We start from the raw sequence: 21,452 nt of genomic DNA on the forward strand, positions 1-21,452 counted from the left end.
GGGTTTTTGGTATCAAAATCGGAGTGTTGGGTTTTCTTGAGGGTCGGTCGAGAGGGGATCTAGTTGAGTATAGATCTCGGCCGAACAGGCTGCTGCTGGCAGAGTGACAATGCAACCGTCACTCTGGCCTGATGTAAACTTGGAGTAATGTAAATAGTGTAAATAAACCTAATATCCAGCAAGGAAGGCAGTCCTCATCCCTCACCCGCTCCAAGCATCGGTCGTCGGTCATCGGAGCGAGTCGAGATCGTCCTCTCGGCTCGCGCATCAAAAGAACATCACTATTTTGTCTCCATCAGTTCGCCAATAAGATGGAGAGGCGAAATGTAACTATGCGCATTTGAAGCGTTGCATAGCGCGAGATGTACCGTCGTAGCTCCTTAACCTCGGATGTAAGGCAAAGGTGAAGAATTCGACAGTTCAGTGCCACTGAAGTAAGGGAGCGGCGACAGGACAACTGACTCATACCATGGTAGACTAGGCGATGATTTAATGTGCAGCCATGCGACTGAAAGCACGACCCCAGGGCTATGCGCCGGTCTCCAATTCTTTGTCGGCACATGGTAGCGCCTGAAGGTGTGAGCCACTACCTACTCTTCTCGTGACACTATCATCCAGATTATTCTAAAGATATTATCTTCTTTAGGAGTGCCTGAACAATAGTCTATTGAGGGCGCAATGACAACCTTTCTTGTTATTTGCATGCACCCCATACATGTCTTTGTAAAATAGGCGAGATTACCCACACTTGTTTCTTTTATAGTGTAAGTAAACACGTGCGCGAAATATAAATACAGTGCTACAGAAAAGACCCCCAAATGACTGCTTGTAATAAAATTTATATATGCCATTATAAAATTTTACATTTTGTTTGTGTTGAGCAACATGAATCAGGGGAAGATACTTACGAAACACTTGGTGCCGTTCCGGTACCAACCTATTTTTCCTCCTTCACATGCGCATGTACAGTTTGAAACATATTGAACCTGCATACAGTGAAAAGAAAAAGTCAATATTTCGGATAACTACAAGCACACAAATTACAGACATAACATTCTCTTCTACAGCACTGACTCCATTTTAGATAACTAATTATAAAAATTACGCCCATCTTCCCGCGAGGGAACCCATGTGTGATGCAACGCATCCGGGGGTTCAATTGGTGTTTCCGTTGGGTTGGTTCTCTAAATCGCGTGAAACGTGTTGTGAACGCTTATGATGCATTTCCATCACATACGGGTGTTCCTATACGCGGGACGATGGGCGTAATTATTGTGTCACACCACTCACTGAAGGGACCGTCGCTTCCATCACGTCTTCATCGGAAGAATCCAGTCAAGCACGAAGTAGTCAAAGCAAGGTCACGTCAGTGCGAGAGCGAGCGCTTGACTGAACCGGCGTGGCGCGATACCAGCTTTATATTCACAGCGATTGAAGGAGAGGAGACAACGGAGGAGAGTCGCGCATGCGTGCACTTGTGCGCACCGGAGAAGTTGTTAACGCAGCGAAGCGCGCGCCAAACAAGCGCGCCAGCTGTGGCATGCTAATAAGCCGGAGTGAGAGTTGCACACAGCTGTGGGAGAGAAAAACGGAGGAGGGATGCGGACGGACGCCGCGACGACGACGCAGGAGGGACAAGCCCGAGAGCAAGAGATGCGTCGCATCTAATAAACCAGCCAGCGCCAATATCGACTTTACTTTGAGTTGCCTGCTATCCCTCGTAAGAGGTCAATGACTATTTGTTGAGAACAGGGAAAAGGTTTGAAAGGAGATAACATCCTGCGTTGAAAAAATATCAGAGTTATGGCGAAAGGCTTAGATACCTGTGTTTCATACAATCGTTTCGAGGTGTGCAGAATTGCACAGAAAATCGGAGAGTGAGGTACGAGCCGCGGATTGCCTACTGGAGAGCGCTCAGAAAGGGCAACGCAGCGCGCGCCGGAAAAGAGTAACAGCAATGCCGGAGAGAGTATGTCTCTGGCGCAGTCATGGGCACGTTACCGAAAAAAAGTAACAGTGTTACAGTTACAGTTACCTAACCCAAAAAAGTAACTCTGTTACAGTTACAGTTACGAATTTTCCAAAAGTAAGTAGTTATAGTTACAGTTACTGCAAAAAAGTAACGTCGTTACTTTTCCGTTACTGTATAAAACTAAGTAATAGCTAAAAAGATTTGGCTTATTTAATAGAAACGTACGAAGGCATGCAGGTAGTAAAAATTACACGTAGTAAAGCTATACACTAGGGGACCTAAAATGATGCACTCATGCCCAAACAATCGTTGTTTACGGCTCACTTTTTTTATTACGGAAGTTTTGCTATCCATCATAAGGAACTTTATTTTTTGGTTGCTGCACTTTCACTGGAAGAAATTTATTTGCAAACATCATTGTAGCATAGAATTAGTTGTTTTTCAAAGTTGGAATCAGAGAGGACGAACTGGAGGACAACACAGCCGAAACAATCTTTCAATGTCAACTTAATTTATTTTCGCCTACAATGCCGTCTCTTGACCACCCTGCGCAGTGAGAGATAATGGAAAAAAGGGGGCGGAGGTGGCGGATCGACGGAAGGCCCTCGTAGGAAAGGGGAAACGGGCGTTGGAGTACATCGGTTCTCGAGGTGTTTTTGAAGGATACTAAAAAAAAAGTGCTTGGTTGACTTTTTATTTCGTACTTGTGGTCGGAGACGGAGACCAATTTGAGCCATTGCCGAAGCGGCGTTTGTCCGGGGGCCCTCGGAGTCGTTCTCCCGCCCCAACCCGCAGCCGCCCCCATCCCCGGAATGAGACAAGATATTTCCAAAGGGAATAGAAACTGAAACGAACGCTTTAGTGTTTTCGTCCTCCCCTTCCTCCCCCCCCCCCCCCCCCCCCGCCGTCCTCATAAAGGCGGATTTTGCGTCTCGACCGGAAAAAACTGCTCTCACAATCCCAGCCTTCCACAGCACTCACGTCTCCGATCCCAGGAACCGCTCCCTTCGTTTGCTTTGAGGCATAGGCCGAACGAAGCTCACCCAAGTATTCATTGCACCCAACATTCAAAAGCAGATGTAGCTACTGTTTTCGTTTCGGCCACAGCCCTCGAAACGAAGTCGGGAGGCTTCCCAAGAACATTTCTTCGTGCAGTGGCACTGTGGTCAGACGTCTGCCGGCCAAGATGCTGGCTGGTGTGAGGGCACTCGGGGGCCACCATCGTTGGGGTCGTCGTATGTGTGGAGGGGCATGAAATTTATTACTTCCTAGACCTCGTTCGAGCACTTGGTACAGCTCGATGGAGCCCCTAGACCAGGGGTCCCAAACGTGTGGTCCCAAATACGGCCAGGGGTCTCTAAAGCGAACAATGGTCGCAAGCAACTGCGACTTGTCAATCGGACACTCTACAATGCGCACAGGGCTGGACGAGCGTGAGGCCGCCGAGAGACTCCCCGCGGCGTTTTATGACCCTGCAAACGGGGCTGCACGTCGCTAATGAGAAAGCGACGCCCTGACCGGAGTTTTCCAGGCTTCCGCGAAAGTGAAAAGCTTTCAGTGCATTTTGTGGGTGTTTGTTTTCCTGTTTGCCTTTGTGTCAAACACTTTTACTGCGCTCCAGATGTGGCGAAAATGCATCCACGTGCGCTTAGGCGCGTGTCGCAGCGCTATTTATGGCCTGGGTGAGAGCGATGTCACGCTGCTGAGGAAAATACTGCAGGTTAGACTTAGCCCTTAGTAGACCGCGTGGGACACGACGCACACGTGCACGCCTAAACATTTCTAGTCCAGATGTTTTTCACCCATGAGAAGGGAGTGAGCTGGCATAGTTTTAGACGAAGGTTCTGCGGAAGAAAGGCCAAAAAAGGGAAATGGGCAAACTGTACACCGGTCGTTAATGAGTGTTGCCGTTGGATAATTTTTTATAGAAATAAAGTAATTGTAACGATATTTCTCGTTACAGTTACTCAACAAAAAAGTAACAGTGTTACAGTTACAAGTTCCTCTAACTTAAAAGTAACTAGTTACAGTTACAAGTTACTGAAAAAAGTAACTAGTTACCGGTAACGCGTTACTAGTAACTAGTTACTGCCCAAGACTGCTCTGGCGCACGCGCAATACGGGACACATTGAGAGGTGAACGCACGGATGGGAGCGGAAAGGTGGCTCCTGGCGTGGTCAGTGCGACGCCGCGTAACAATATATTTCTCTCGTTCGCGAGTTTAACCTTCCCCGCTTCGCAATGATATAAACGGTAATTTCACTAAAATGCACGGTGGCCAGTGCTCAAAAACGGAAGAAGATACAAAAGGGGGTACTTATAAAGATTGTGAATGTTGGTTATGTTGCGTTATTTAAAACACCGTTCGGTGGAATTTAGATACAGAACAAGAGTAATGGACCCAAAGTCGTTTTTTTTCAAGAAGTAGGATTGTATGAATGTTATTTTGAGTGGTTGTGCCCCAAATTAAAGTGGAAGAATTCAAGTGAGGTCTGAAGAGGGCACTGTAAATGTGGAGTTTAACGCTTAGTGGAAAGATGTCAGAACAAAAATATAGCGGACCCACAGCAAAAGTTTTGGAGAACAGTTTGCAGAACGACAGTTCTATTTCATGCGTTGCGAGGATACCACTCCCAAGATCTTGGTCTCTTTCACAAGTTCGGTGCGTGATGATCCCAGGTATAGTTCATTACTAATATGCAACGTTTGTTCTGTGCTGTGAACATTATAATCTTTGATTCCTTAACGTTATTTTTAAAACTAGTTCGGTTAGACCGGTCAAGCAATTTGGACAAAACAGTATTTGCGTGCAGAAAAAGGTTCACCGTACCATATTTAGTAATAAACAGGCTGGTAATACCAGCGCACTAAATGAATTCAGTGTTTTCATCAATATATACGATATCGCTCACATCTTCATCATCAGCAGCCGGTTCAGGCCCGATGCAGGACAGGCCTCTTCCATTGAACTCAAACCGCTCCTCTTCTGTGCTACTCAAGTCCGCATTTTACTTCCGAAGCTCCGTATGTCATCCCTCCATCGTGTTATTGGCCTTCCCCTTCTTCTGTGCCCATCTCTTGAAATTCATTCTGTTACCCTACTTGTCCACCAATTGCCGGTTCATCTCAATTCATGGCCAACCCAAGTACATTTCTTTTTCTTTGTTTAAACTATGATATCGTCAACTCTAGTTTCTTCTCTGATTCAGGTAGCTCGTTTCTTGTCACTGAGTTTTATTCCTAACACTATTCGTTCATGGCTCGTTTAGCCGACCTAAGTTTTCTTTGTAGTTGTTTGATAAGACTCCATGTTTCAGCTCCGCATGTCATCACCGGCAATATGCCCTGGTTGTAGAATTTTCTTTTGAGTGACAAACGTAGCTTACTTTTCACTATTTGGGAGGATTTGCGGAGTGCTCCCAAGCCTGCACCTATTATCCGCCGGCTTTCTCTTAGAATGAAGTCAGTTGCCACTTAGAATGACACCGCATTGTCACTTAGAATGAATTCAGTTTTGCTTTGGTACCATCAGGATTTCTTTATTTCCATTTCATATTTTTCGTTTTGTAAAAGATTGTCTTAAATAACTACGGGTTATTTCTCTCTGCATATCCCGCGACTGTATCTCCTCGAGTGTTGCGATTGTCTATTTCGAAGTTTCCCACTCATCTTTCCCCTATTTGCTTCTTACAGACCTTTGTGTTAATGTCTCCCATCTCAATTCTGAACTGCGTCGTAGCCTTCTTTATTGGTGATTCGTCGTCCTTGCAGAAGCTATCTACGGCTTCATCATCATATATGGTTGTTGGCGCATAGGCCTGTACTGTCTTTAACGAGTATAGCTTGTTTACCTTGATAACAACAGCCGCGGCTTTCTCGCTAATGATGAAGAAATCCTCGACGTTTACTGCTATAACTCTGTCGATTAAAAATCCCACCCCGTGTTATTTCTTCTCTTGGGCCTACCATAGCCTAGAATATGCCCGTGAGTGAGCTCCATAAACATTTATCATGTCGTTCTGACTTCGCTTAACCCTATAATATCACACCTAATGTCATAGAGCTTGTCTACTAGTACAGCTAAGCTTTCTTCGCTAGACAGTGCGTTCGTTGAACGTCGCCAGCGTCAAGTTCTAATGGCGGCCTGTCCGGATCCAGAGATTATAAGCACCCACTATTTTGACCACCGCTGTGGACAGGTGCCCTACAGCTTCTGAAGACTGTGGGCCGAGAGTTGAGCTGGTTACTCATGTGAGGTGGCGGCCATCTACTACACCAGGTTGGCGAGATCTTTATCTGTATGTGGCATATCCTCGTGGGAGACGAGGACGAGACCTTTGTGCTGGAATGCCACCCCGAGGACAGCGGAGTCCTCCTCAGTGGTGCCACGACGCACGCATCTTCATCTGGGACCTCGAGGCGGGCTGCTCCATTCGCATGGTGAGCCAGCATGTGCCAACTCTCACTGCTCTATTAGGTTAGACTCTCTCAGAGAAGACAGGGCTACGTGGGTCTTTGCTGGTGAATGGTACGTTCGAGAAGCTTCTAGTCAGGGCGGAAGCATTTGGACGAAGCTGCACAAATGTCCACATTTTAGTCATAATATCTGTCATGTAGGTTCTAATACCTTCGCACTCCTCTTTCAGGAGGTTCTAGAGCCCCTTGGTACCAAATTTGAAACTCGTAGCACCAGTGGGCTGTTGTTATAAACGTTTTCCGTTTTTTCGGCGCGAGGGCGTCCGCGGGAGCTGAGTCACACACAAACAAAACAAGCCTAGCTAACTTCCGCAGCAAGGTGACCCTTTAATGGCCATATTCGTGTTATCGCGTTGCTGTTCCGATAGTGTCCCAAGCTAAATCAGCTCACTAGGCGCATTTTTCGTCAAGATCCAGCCAAAAGCTTTAACGTAAACAAACAGTCGCCGTACGTTCGAGAACCTTCCATCCATGGTGGACGCGCTTGGACGGAGCTGCGTGAGTTGAACTTCAAACTAGCTAGCCGAGTGTCAACTGAGAAGCTCAGCTTCTCTTTGGGAAGACGAGCTTTAAACTAGCTATTTTTTCTTAGCTATACACTTGAGCATGGCAGTGGCTTACCTTTCCAATGGCCAGAAATCAGTGAATCTTGTCAGTAAGCCAGCGTGTCAGCTTATTCCTTCGGAACAGCGAGTATAAAAAGCAAAGCCGACTCTTTCTGGGTGTCACTACGGGCGCGCGCGATAATTTCTCTTGCTCTCTCGCTATTTTCGTTTGGCCCTCTATGCCCAGCCTATGAAGTGCTGCCTGCTCCGGAAGTAACGATCATTTCGTATACCTAAGGGGCTACACTAGAAATGTTCAACCATGCTACGAAGGCTGTAATGAACATAAACAGCACTCCCTCAGCAGAGGAGGATAGTTCACATACAGATTGAATAAAAAGTGGCTTAGAGCACTAGAGTGTGGAAATTCACACAGGATATCTTTGAACGAAAATGGATAACTATTCATACGAACAGATTACATACGAGCAGTAAGGTAAGAGGAGTGCCATTCCACGCCAGCCACACCGATATAAATTTTAGGTGTTTCATTACTGACAGAATAGAAAGCCTTGCTTTAATCAACAAAACACCAAGAGTGGGGAAAAATAGTGCTTTGTATTAAATTAGTGTCCTACTGGTGCCATTGTAATTGAATACGCCGTGGAGGAAAGCCACCTTTCTCTAACGATGATGATGAATGATCGCGGGTGAAGTGATAAAAATAACTGTTCCCGTGGCTGGAATCGAATCTTGGTGCCTCGCGTTATGACGCGGGCGTCTACCCGATTACTCCATTCCGACATTGTTTCTTTCGAAATGGTCGCCATTTTCGAAATAATCCGTAATTTCCCCATAGGCGAAAATCGTTTTTATTTATTTCTAGAATAAGCAGGTGTGTACCGTCGTTGTTCCCGGTGTCAAACGAAATAGGCGACGAAGTTCGACCTTCGTGTGAAGTTTGAGCACGAACAGAGCTGCGGTTCGCTCAGGAAAAGTTTTTAAAGTGTACCAATCATCGTCGCAAAATCCTGTAGAAGTCAGTTATACAAGAACATAGAGGATATTCCAGCCTCTAACGCAAGACATTGTCGATGAAGGCCCGCCCAAAAACTTCATTAACATTTACTAAAAAGCTCAGAAGTGTGAGTAATGACAAATGTGATTGCACGTAAAAATTGTATACATTGAACAGGCCTACCCTTTATTTTTATTACCGCGATACTCCAAGTGGTAAATCACAAGAACTCGCTCAAACCGCTTAGGGCGCACGTATATAACGAGTGACAAAAATACGGGGGTCACTTAGGTCTGCTTAGTTGATTTGAATTCAGAAGCATTAAGGCAATTGGAAACGGTTAATCTGCCGTGCGATTCGCACGGTAGCTGTCTTTTTTTCTAGACGATAACGCAGACTGAGCGTGCGGTAGTTGCGGGCGGACATGGTGACGTACCAAATGGGAAGGGGTTGATCTGGGGTTTTCGCCGATGGGCAGTATCTTCTGGAGTGTATTCGACCACTTCGAATACCACTCAGAAATACGAACTAATGAGTTAGAAATCTGTGCAGAAATACGAACTAATGAGTTAGAAATATGTGCTATAGTTGATTCAGCGTGGCACACACATGATGTAGCTTTAAAGTATTGCCAGGAGAAGGTGTATTGCTTTCGCGATCGAAGAACGTACACAGATTTGTGTGCACATTGAAAGACGTTCTTCGTGTTGCCTTTGCCTAGGGCTCACGTTAGATCAGTTCCCTGTCAACGCAAGTCCTTTGGTTTGACTGCCGTTCCGTCTACGGTTCTTCTTTTCCGTAGGCTCAAGGGACGTAGAACATTAGTGCCATCGTCTGCCGACATCGCCAGGTTTTTTTCCTCATGGGGCATATATTTCTTTCGCACTAATAAAGTGTATAATTATGATAAGATAGGAAAGCTTTGGCAAGCGCTATGAAATATTGAACACTAAGCTTATTCTGACAATAAGAACAATGATATCCACACAGGTATAATTTTCAGTGCTGCCTCATGGGAAAAAAAATGTTATTAAACAGGAGCTTTCTGTCTCACAGATGGCGTATATCATGTCAAAAACACACTGTAGAAAAGTGAACTTTCTCTGACGACGATGGTGATCATGCGTGAATTGAAAGGAAAAAACACTTCCCGCTGTCGGAAACGAACCTGGGCCCCCGCGTTATGAAGCCGACGTCTATCCGGCGGCGCCATTTCGACATGGCCAAATTATGTGGTTTGGATTTGTAGAGGGGTGCGTGGACACGGAAAATCATACAGAAAAATAATGCACCGCTCTGTCCAACAACGACGATGGTTCAGCGAGAAACTTCCGTCATGCGAAATGTAATGGCGAAAGTTGAAAGTCAAAGCCGCTGTGATCAAAGATCGGAAATTCCTGGAGTCAAAGTCCAAACTGGGAGCACAAACCATCTGAGAGTCAAAACTCTGACGACAACCAAGTAATGTCTCACGAGACAGCTTCACGTTCAACCATCGTCGTCGTTAGACGGAGGTGTGCATAATAGTTTTATGAACTGGTAAAATGAAACGATGTCAGCTTAGGCTTAGGGTGCGGAGCCGTGAAGCAGAAAAACTGGCTTGAAAGACATTCACACTCAAACTAAGAAAAACTCGTGGATTCGAGCTTCGCACGTAACGCGGAGTGCTGGTAAAAATTTGCCACCCGATTAAAAACATAATTACATGGGGTGGGACTAAAATTAGGGGAAGAATAAATCCCAGAAGACGGTAGGTTGAAAGATTTGGTCTCAATATGTATTCGAATAGTCAAGATAGGAGTGGTTAGGAGTTAGAGAGTGCACTGATCTTCTTCTAGTGGCCGTAAATAGTAGAATCGGACACGATGATAATGATGGTGAGAGTGCAGTGGACGACTTGTTGCTCTGCATGGTAAGCCTTAAAGCAATCTTCTACAACACGAAAGAAAAGACAACTTTTCCTTCAGTTTGCTGCGTATTTGGCTCCTGCAGATCGTAAGCCTGCGAAATAGGCTCCATAGACTAATTTAAGAAGACGGGCTGGTTGGTTCCTAATCATGACGAAAAACAGCGCACAGAAACGGAACGGAAGACAAGAAAGAGACAAACATGCTCCCTAGAGGGCTAGAGTTATTAGTGCCTCGGCGAAACTCCTGCTATGTCCAAATAGTTACGCGGCTGGGAAGCGAAGGACGGAAGAATGAGAATGTTTTTCATGCAGTTATTTATTAGCGTTTGTACGTTTTCACGATGCCTACTGGTGCCACAAACGCCGCCGCCACACACGCAAGTTGCGATCCGCAGGACGACTGGGGTAGCATATCCACAGAGAGGAAATTCTGCTCCTCCGGTAACATTTTTCTTATGCCAAGATTTATATTTTTTCCGGCACTCGAAAAGGCAGCGTCGTTGGGCAAGACAGTGTTATTTGTACATACAGGCGAGCACTGGAAGAGGTAACTTCCTCCGGGTGCAGTTTAGCATGCCGAAACGTGTCTACAAGCACCGATATTTGCCACAAAGTACTGAACAAAGTGCAGTTGCCAAATGTAAAACTGTTTTTCCGTCTTTAGATTGCACTGAATCAAAATCGCTTCACCCAAACCTCAAAAATCTATCATATTTATTATGCAAACCCTATTCTCGGATATTTGATTGAGAATGATTTAGAAAAGGAATTGTATTCGCATCTTTATCTTGAAATATCCAAAACACGTACAACTGTTGCGTTGTAAGGTTTCTGCGAATACTTAAATTAGATGGTGTGTATTAGTGTTGCACATAGTTGTGCTACTCCTACAAATATCTTGAAGTGAAAGCATTGGTTAACCCGGCCGGCCGAAAATACGGCATCGTGGCTAGAAGATTACTGCAAAATGGCCTGACAGTTCAAAGAAAAAATGGCAGTATCTCCACTCCGTGGATGATGGCGAGGGTGCGGAGTACGGGGACTCGAAACGACATTCAAGTTGCTCCCCGAGTGACATCCGATTTGGGCGCCGACCGTCATTCGATTTGAGCCGTGAGTTGCACTTTGATTATTCCTCAAATGACACTGGAACTCATGGCACAAATCGAATTTTGCTTGATTTTCGCTTTATGGAGGTGTGCGCTCGGATGGACGCGGACGGACATTGGGAGGTCTTAAGGTAATCCGCACCGTTACAGGCGAGGGAGTAAGCAGTTTGACTCTCGGGTATTTACTTACGGTCGTTGCCCTAAGGGTAAGACTACTGACGCTAACTCTGTCTGGTCTACAGGCTCGAATCCTGCCGGTGCCTGGATGATTTTTTTGCGATTGTAAATGGTATGCGCATGGACGCGGGCGGACATTGTGCGGTCCTAAGGTACTCCGCACCTAAAATTCGCCCACCTTCGCAATTGAGATGCGAAGGCCGAGAAAACAGAGGAGCCGGAAGTTTTCACTAGCATTGACTTGACTTTTCTGAGGTGTACCCCTTCATTAAGATAAAAATGGGTAACAAGCGAAGCTTCCGCCTTGAAAAAATGAGTTACATCAGGGTCCACAATCCACCCTCCTAAAGTCCAAAATCCAAACTGCCGAAGTCAGAAGCCAAAGTCCACTTCAACTCAGCCATAGTCCAAAGCCAATGCCCGCACCACGACATCAAAGGAAATCCAGTGCGCCCCGAATGCTATGATAGCGCAATAGGATAGACGCCGGTTTCGTAACGTGAGGGACCCAGGAGGTGCGATTTCGATCACGGGAAGCGGTTTTTTCCTTTCCAATTGGCTGCATGTGTTATTGTTCACCGATGCTGATAACACGTACCCCTCGGGTGTTAGGGGTGGCCTAGTGGTTAGGTTGCCGACTTCACGGCTTAAAGCAACCGGGCTTGGTTCCCGGACCGCCCTAAGCATGTTCTTTTCTTCAGGTGCGCACTCCCAACATCTGCACGTGGGCTCCTGGACTCCGACCCACTTTCTCTCATGCTTCTTTCCTTGCATCTTCCCCCTTCACACATCTGTGTGCGCAATTTCGTGTTAACAATCCGCCTGGACAAAAGAGAGATTGAACAGTTCCACTGTTAATAAGAAACACGTGAAACTATGCTTGAAGTGACAACGACCTCCCTAAGAAAGCTTCTATAAACACAATAGAGTGAAAAAAAAATGAGTTAATTGGAGTTAGGGAACCGAGCCCTGGGCTCCTATAATGCGAGACAAAACGTGGAGAAACGGATCTCATGCACCATCACAACTCAATGGCTTCAGCTAACTGAATGTGCATCTACTAATTACTTGAGGCCGCTGACGTAGAAACGTCTGTTAGAGGCATGTAATGAGGCCTCTATGAGCGATTTACATGTTAATTAGAGAAGTAGCAATTAGGAAATAGCGAAGTGTCTTTTCGCGAAATGGCGTGTGGTTGGTGATGTAGATGTCGAGTGATGCATACTGCCAGAAGAATGAGACGCAGTGGGAAAAGAAACACGATAATAATGAGGAAACATTGTGCAACTGGAGAATAGCGCGGTACCAATCAGTACTTAAGAGCGAGAGCCCTGGGAATTTTGTTTGCTTGCATGCAGAGAAGAGAATTTGTTCCAGCGTATAGAAGTTTTATTTACAGCGCAAACAAACTGCCATTCAGTTATCAGCGTTTTTTCATTATAACGCAGTGTATAGAGTGCCGGCCGACGGCACTCTAGCTCACCGCTGCAGGCATGGAGAGAGTGCCGTCCGACGATATTCCAATTTTTATGACTAGGCTAGCGCCGCCTAAAGTGTCTGTCGGTGTGGTGCAGCGGTTCCATCTTAGCTTCGTGATGCCCGAGACGGTGGTTCAGAAACGCCTCTTTTCTTTAGTTTTTTTTTCACCATTATATTTATCTATAATTTTAATGTGTTAGTTTTAGGTTTTAGTATTTTAGATGGCTCCTTGCTGTTCGTGACGTCATTTTTGCTAGGTTAGATTTGGCTATACTTGCTTTACCTCAGGTAGAACGGTGCAGTACCAGACGCAGCATTTTTCTTTACAAAACATGGCTGGACTTCGATATAGTGGACTGCTTATAGTACCGTCGGACGGAACTCTAGAGACAGCCTTATTATAATCGTCGGAACTTCTTTGTGGCCATTGTTTTTTTACTGTTAGTGATAAAATGTGTTGAAATATCACACCTTAATTCACACTCGAAGCAATACTTACAAATGTCTGTTCTTTAACAGTGTGATTTGTTGGTGAAGGGCATTCAGGATGTTGCTCGGGCAGAACAGTAGATACACTGTCTTCTGAGGCAGGATTGCCTATCTCTTCCACCCCGGCGGTATTATCACTGCTGTCTGAAGCTTGATTTGCTGGTTGTTCGTCCAGAGAAGCATCGTCATTCTGCAAAGCTAGAGTGGATGTATGGGGAAAAAAAATCTTGTATTATGATTCAATACTCCCACGACACGCGCATTTTTAGGCTTCACAACACTAACTTCCATTTATAAACGCTTGACCGCTACCGGCAAAACTCCGTAAGCTGAAAAAAAAAATCCCAAAGTGTTGTATGCCATTCATAGTGCCACTTTAGCAATTCAATGAAAACCCTGACGGGGAGTGTCGCTGGAGGCAGGCGACGCAGAACAGATCGGCAATGACTCCTTAGAGGCGCGCACCTTAGTAAAGAGAATGGCAGAACACATTGCCGGATTTTAAACCTGCAATAACGTTTGTGGCGATATATTTTCGTCGACTGTCGGCATATATGCTCCTTGTGGCATGAATAGTTTACCAGTCAATCTGATATTGACAGCCACAAAAATTTGCTGTGTTGTCTAAAATTTTCCATTTTAATCGGTCAGCTTTATTCGGAAAGTTTATTTGCTATTTAAATATTATTGTAATGCCATTATTGTTCATATTTTGCTTCGTTATATCCCATAAATATCCAAAACTTCGTACTTTATTCACTTAGTCGAGCATCCTAACTTTGTGAGTTAACGATTTTAATCGCCTAACAATGCAGCTTCATTCGCTGAGTCATACAATTTATTCTCGTAGCCTTTCATCTTGAAACTCTTTTTCATTTCGATGCGGTTCTGTTACCCTCACCTTGATTATCACCCACTTTATTTCATTTTATTTGACTTTGGCTCCTGTTCAACCGTTTTATTCACTTTGATGCATCATAATTCACTTTGATATACGGTTACGGTGAATAAGTCTGTTTAGAACGTTTCTACAGCAGGATTCCAGGTAACGCCCAAGTCCTTTTTGTGAGTGGAACTCGTGTAGAGGTTCTGAAAGCAGTGGCGAGATCTCTCCACAGAGCGCATTCAGTGAAAATAAAGTGGCCCTGAAAGGCGTTTTGAGCGCCGAAATTCAAGAAGCACAATCGTTACGTTGGGTGGTAAACGTAATCTGTGCAAAGTATAACATTTTTGCGTGCAGCGGAAAGCTCACATGTTCGTTTCAAACTTTGTTGCCGCGTTCCCATCGTTTGTACGTGTTTTTGGGCTGCGACATTCCGGCGCATGCACGTCACCGATTCTCCCACGTGCGTCACAAAGGGGACATTTCGCAATGGACGGTTTTTTGTAGCGTAAGCTACGCTGGCCGAAGTTGAACAGTTTCGCGTGGACCCTGAAGGGCCGTCCTGCGCAAGCGCGAGGAGCATTGGATTGGATTGGAATTAGATTGGATTAGTTTGTGTTGAATGGGATTGGATGGGGTTTGGATTGAATTGGATTGGGTTGGATTAAATTGGATTGTATTGGATTGGATTGGAAATACAGTTCAATTGGAGTACGGGTGTGTAAAGAATGAATCGAGTCTGCACATTCGCCACTCTGCGCATTCCACAGGAGTGACGTCATAGCCGCGGCAGACGCACTGGCGCCGGCGCGTGCTCAGCTGTGCGCCTCAGTTGCGGAGTAGCCAAGTCTGACGCTGCGCTCGAGCCCCTTGATAGTCGTTTCGCGTGGCTCCTGTAGAGCCGTGCTGCCCATGCCCGAGGAGCATTGACTGGACCGGACTAGACTGGACGTGACGTGATTGGATTGGATTGGATTGCTGAACCTTAGCAAGCCACCGCTAATTTTTCTCCAACTTCCGGCGAAGAGAAGCGTCGTCTGTTCAGCGTCGACGGGTGGCGGTGACACGTTTGGTTAATTAGCGCTTCCTGCAGAACGATTAACGCTATCGCGTTCGTCCATATTTATATTTCTTACTCTATATACCACGCTTCTCGTTAAGGGGCATTGAATAGTGCGACACGACGACGACACGACGGCGATGCCGACTTCCTAGTTGGCACACCGCTTTGTTACACGACGGCGAAACGAACACGTCGGCCAATTGAAAGTTTGCGTGGTGTGACTGGTTAGCGACCGAAGACGCCGACAATCCCGAACGGTCGTCGGGAATCAATCGAGAACCAAAACTCCGCGCCGACAACATTCGTGGCGTAATAACTGGGCTCTGTTCTGTTACTTCCGAGAGTGTAATAAGCATTGTAATATCCGTGAAGCCCATAGAACTCAGCACTAGCGCTAATGCGATCCGTATTTTGCCTTACGACGCTTCGGGTGTTCGCTCTGGTGACAATTCCTTTTCCGGAGTTGCGAACTGCATTGTGAACTGCGACCACCAGCGCTTGTAGAAAGTTGCGGTTAATAGCAGAAGAGGAATTGCATGGTCTAAGTCATAGGCACGATTTCTTATGTTTTAAAGGCGTACTTGGTATATATAAAAAGGCAATTGTACTTTCAGAGAAAGAAATACTGATGCGTGTATTTTGCGCAATTGGTATGTCTTTTTTATTGCCACGAAGCCATACACGATGCAGTTGTATTTAAGAAAAAAAAAACAAGTTGATTGGAGCGAACTTGTGCTCCCCTAACAACTCAAAGAATACACAGACGGTAAAGCAGCAGTCAACAAAGTGAAGTGCGCAGGCGAGTCTCGGTTAATCTAATGGCGCGGCGTCTGCTCTGCCGGTATTATCTTTCGGCACGGGTGTTTTTCGAACCGTCGAATTATATCGAGAACACTGCAGATCAAACAAGATTAATCTAGGCTGGTGACGGTAGTTCCAAACACTCTCCCTATCAAAAGAGATAACGAGTGCGGCATACAAAATAATCAATGAGCACGTACTTCACTTGGCACACAGATAACACAGCCCGGCGCAGCAGGGAGGAAAAGCAAAAACATAAATAAAGAAATCCTATGCATGGTTCGTGGCAATATAAAGTAAACATAGTTTTCTTCGCTCCACCTAAACAAGACTCAAGGTAGGCTTGAAGGGGGTGGGGGGAATTAGGGCCGCGTCAGCAACCATGCCTACCAACTATCACAAATAAAATGAACGAACAATCTTTAGAAAAGGGCCTCTAGGCCATCAGGAGAAAAAGGTGAGGGAGGAATAATTGTTTTGTGCAATCATACGCAGAGTCGGACGCAGGCGCGCATGACCCCAGGACTCACACAACTCTTCCTTACGGTGGGTTTGTCTAGAAGTTGATAAAGCAAGGGTGGTGTAGACATTTCCCAGATAAGGGTGGGGGGGATGGAATGCACGACGCACTGTAAAAGACGTCCCTGTGCTGCGCCATCCAACCCTACCGCTGCTTTTACTGCAAAGCAATATATGTCTAACCCCCCCCCCCTCGCCCCAAGTTTTCATTCTGGTGTCACCGATTTACTCGGCGCCGCTCCTGCGCTCCTCCCCACCACCGCTGACAGCTCTTTCACAACACTTTTTCCCGTCGCCTCCACCGATGCCCCTTCCGCAAGTTACACAGTCGGCAGGTAACGGGGTAGTGCAGTTATCAGATGATTGCGAAAAATAAACAGGAGCACGGCTGGGCGTAAAAAATACACTGACGGTTACTGCTCTCTCTAAAATGAAATTTGTGCGCAGCGCGAGCTGCAGGCTTCTCGGTCACGGCGCATTTCCGCGACGTCCCAGGAAATGTTCACGTGATGAGCGAACGCACGGCGGCGTGCGCTACTCTGCTGCTACCTCGCAGCGCACCGCGGCCGCCGGCCAGCATGTCGCAAATTGTGTTTGAACCTCCCGCACAAATGTCACGTGGTTTGAGTTAGCGGAGAAGGGAACAGCGTCTGGGGAAAGTGTCAGCGGGAGGGCTCTCTTTGGTGGCGCTTCATGAGACGTGTAAGGGAAAGCCAGTGAGAGAGATGACACCGTAGCCGCTTGTGTCGTACTCCACCTCACCTTTTGCTAGACGCTCCTCTTTGTGTTCTTTCTTTCGTCGCTGCTGCGTTTGCTCACTCGTTTACGCGGACAGAAACAGACGATTCTCTCGCGGAGCCCAGGGAACGGCTGGCAAAGGCCTGCCCCCCTAAAACGACCAAACCCACCGTCACCGCTTACGCTCAAATTCCACTTCACCGAGAAGCTGCGAATCCCTCCCGGTTGAAGAGAAACTTGCCCAGTTGGAACGCCGGAGTGAGCCCATATTTCGTTTTCAGCTTGGAAGGCCTTTAGAGCGACATTGTCGCTGGTGTCTTTCAGGCCTAAATATGCGGGAACACTAGTTACCGGTCTACACGCGCACGGTTTGCGGGTGGAAAAAGGGGGACGTGCACGGGCAGCTAGGCTTCATGCCGCTAACGATGAAAAGCTGGTTGTGCTGGTGGGAGATTCGGATGTCAGAATCATGCTGAATGCGGTTAGTCGGCTGCCCTTAGTGCAAATTTAAAGCGCAACAATTTTGTTGCGCTGTAAATTTGCACTATGGAGTACCAACTAGCTCGAACCCTCACGTTGTTAAGGCTGTTCTTAATCGAGTGGTTCGGGTGTGGGTTTGTGTGTTACACAGACATCTTACACTGACAGAAAGATCCCTACGCGGGGGAAGGGAAACGGACAGCCACATGTTTGTACGCGAGAATAGAGCTCAAGGGCTTCCAGACTTTAAATCGTTATTGAACGGATGCATACCGTTCGTTTGGAGGAAGAAGAGCATGAAATGAAGCGCTGGCTCGCACACAACCGCGAACGGGCGAAAAACAGCGGAAAGCTGCTGGCGCCACCATTACCACCTCAAGTTCAGTTCGCCGAGTAGCGGCGAATCCCTCCCGGATGAATAGCAACTTGCCCGCTTGGAACGCTGGCGCGAGCCAATGTCACATCTTCAGTGGGCTTTCAGGGCATATTTTCGACCGCTTGTGTCACTTCCAAGCACGCACACAGGTACAGTTGCCGGTTTATGCGTGCGGAGGTTTGTAGTGGAGAATAGGAAGAAAAGTTCATAATTAAAAGAACTAGGAAAGTGGAGAAAAGTTCATAATTGAAAGAACTAGGAAAGAAAGGCGGCTCGTAATGCACGTGCGGTGGTAACCTACTCTTATTTGACACTGCCGTTTATCTTTCTCGGCGTGCGTTGCGTTACGCTTTCTCAGGGCACTCCTCTGACACTCTTTACGGCACTGCTGTTTCCCTTTTCTGGCGGGCGGTTTCTGGCTGGGGCCTCGCTCTCGTATTTTCTAAGCGATTCTGTGTCCCTTGAAACTATTCTTTGCACCAAACGTATTGCAGAAAAATAAGAGAATTGAGCGTCTAGCCCCAACAACACCGTCAAATGAAACACCGGAAGTCTCTTCCACGCATTCCTGAGTATGCCGCTTCTAGAACATACTCTCTAAACGGTCCTGCTGTATTCTCAGAGGCTGCTTCCATCAGTATACTCACTGTTGCTCCAAAAGAGTTCAGGAAGAGGATGGCTTTAGAAGATAAGTGAAATCAAATAACTGGGGTGCACTTTAAGAGTGCAGTGTCCCCATGTTTACAGCAAAAATGTTAAAAGCTGCCGAGGCACCCCGGCAATCTGTGTCTTGGAACGTAATGATTATGGTGACACGGTGCATAATAGGCGGCTACTCTTTTTCGATAAGCCAGATATTTCTTACAGATGGGCAGAAAATGTGTTGTTCATCGAGTTGTGTCATGATTTACAGCAGCGGCAACAACGGCAGCAAAGAAGGGAGTTGGCGCTTGTGGTCTCGGTTGTGAAGGGGATAGTCTTTTTTGGTCTGTCTGTCTGTCTGTCTGTCTGTCTGTCTGTCTGTCTGTCTGTCTGTCTGTCTGTCTGTCTGTCTGTCTGTCTCCGTCTGTCTGTCTGTCTGTCGCTCGATTCAGCCGCCCGGCCAAAAGTTAAAACAATTCTTCAACGATACACTCATTTAGGAAACACATTTCCAAACTAGTAAATCTGGTGACAATGTATATAAGTGTGAGCATTGCTGCGCAAAAAGATCATGCATGTTTGAGCCCGCAAATCAATACATCAATATATACAATACATCAATATTTACAGTGTTCGTTTCATTAAAATTACATACCTACTTGATTTTTTCTAAAGCAAATAAAAAACGCCTTGAAAAGAAATGTTTTGAACCAAAATCACAAAAAGCACTCGCGCGTGACCGAAGCCCGCGTGGCGGCCTCCCAAGAAATTCAACAGTAACGAAATGCTCCAGTAGGTGGCGCGCTAGCAGTGGAACGCGGTAAAATTGAATTGACTTGAGCAAGCCTCCATTGTGGACCTGGGGAGGACCGAGACAGGAGCGGAAGGAGCGGAAGAGAAAAGAGGCAGTTACGTGGCAGGGATGGCCGACGATTTAGGTGTGCAAATACATGCTCATTTTGAAAATTTTTTTTTATAGTCCAGGGGTTGCAGAGCCGCTTTTTCGGGTTTTTGAATACCCAGGTGGTTTTCTACGGAACAAACGTTTTTGCGGCTTCTACGCGCACTTGACAAAAAAAGGTGCTCTTTACCTTCGCTTACTATACTATACTATACTACTATACTATACGCTTTGTATGTGCGGAAGTATTAGCAAAACTACTCACATTTTGTCACAAGGAGACAAATAATTAGCGCTTGAGCTAGTATATTCATGATCTGAAAACGAACATAATGTTACTGAGTATTTGGAAATCTGGGATAATACTGGCGTGCGCTGTCAAAACTAATTATGGCCATATCGGCTCTGACAGACACAAAAAATGACTCACAAAGGAGGCAGGCCTACGAAACAGTGTCTCTTTCTCTTTATCGAGCAACCAAAACAGCGGAATGACGCGGCAACAAATAGTGAAACGCGTCGTGGTTTTAGTTTACAAAGTGCGAACTTATTCACAGCTTCGCAATAAATACACCACGCCCTTTTAAGTTAAGACTGCTAATTGCTCAATCGACATTATGAAGTTATTCTCAGAAAGGTCCCCAAATATCAAGGGCAGGTGCTGCACAATTTGTAAAGCAAGCAGTCTATCGTCTTATTCAGCAAACCTCTGTTTACTACGTTGAATAAAAATTCTGTGTCCATGGCAAACAAAGTGTTCAATGGATGACACACACACAATTTCCGAGTTCTCAAAGGACAACAACGTATACATGGATGCTCGAAATGGCACCACAATTCTTAGGGAATCTCCTATGAACAAAGTAACTACAGAATCTTCAATGACACCCCAGCCATTTCAAACGAATTTCCACCCACTACTGTCCCTATTTAGTCCAGTCTGTTCTTTTCCTCGAATTTTCTTAGTTCGCCCCTACATCGACACCCTGGTGTTTTGTCATTTCAATGGACGTCCCTTCGTTATCGTCCCTTTAAAGTTAAAGTTATCAGTTGTCCACCATCCGCATTACATGTACTGCTCTGCCCCACTTTTTCCGCGTAATTTGATCTGGAATATTTTCTTCCTGTCATTGCTGTCATTTCCGCATTGCTGTTTTCTCACCTCTAAGTTCTATCTCACTAAAACGTCATCCCGCAAAAATGCTGGGAAGCTCCTATATAGCAGTATTACTTGCTTAACGTGGGTTACAGCACCTCATCATCACACCGGATTTGATTATGGTGAGGGGAGCTGTACCAGGGGCAGTTCGTATTTTGTTGTTTTTTATCTTTTGTTTCACATATTATTAGACCAATACATTTACCTATTTCATATTTTGAATAAATATTATATTATATTTCCGTGCTGCAAGTTGTACAAGTTCCTGCCTATATTTTCAAGCAGTGAATAAGCAAATGAAGTTCTTGTTGACAAGAACGTTTATTGGATGGAACTTGCGCTCGGTAGTAAACGTCAAGAAAACGCAAGCGGCAAAGCAGCAGTCAATAAAGTGACGTGAACAGACGAGTGTTGGCGAATAGAGTGCCGGGGCATTTCCTTTCTGTGAATCTATCGGTTGTTCTCTGGTTGTTCGAAACACCAATTTAGATCGAAAGCATTTTGTATTAAAGCAGAACAGTCAAGAAAAAAAGATCACCGTTCCACTATCAAATACGGTGGTCTGTGTAGCGACAAAGGGAACAGAAGGGACCACTTTGCTTTTAACGCAGATAAGATAGGCCGGAGCGGCCATGCGCTAGTAACAAGACACACAAGCAAACAATATTAATGGCATTGTTCGCGGTGCAGGGTGTTAGACTACGTTGGCGTGGTT

General features: G+C 45.9%; 1 long non-coding RNA gene across 1 annotated transcript; it reads right to left on the bottom strand.

Annotated features, from left to right (window-relative positions):
- Nucleotides 1–907: 907 nt before the first annotated feature.
- LOC144173422 (uncharacterized) lies at nt 908–19,896 on the bottom strand. The gene is made up of 3 exons (XR_013323262.1): nt 19,844–19,896; nt 13,186–13,373; nt 908–986 (listed from the first exon to the last, which is right to left on the bottom strand). It is a non-coding gene; the product is annotated as an uncharacterized LOC144173422 (long non-coding RNA).
- Nucleotides 19,897–21,452: the final 1,556 nt, after the last annotated feature.

This window comes from Haemaphysalis longicornis, unplaced genomic scaffold (genome assembly GCF_048455015.1).
Source record: "Haemaphysalis longicornis isolate Haplotype H1 unplaced genomic scaffold, Haemaphysalis longicornis Haplotype H1 scaffold_3, whole genome shotgun sequence".
Lineage (NCBI taxonomy): Eukaryota > Metazoa > Arthropoda > Arachnida > Ixodida > Ixodidae > Haemaphysalis > Haemaphysalis longicornis.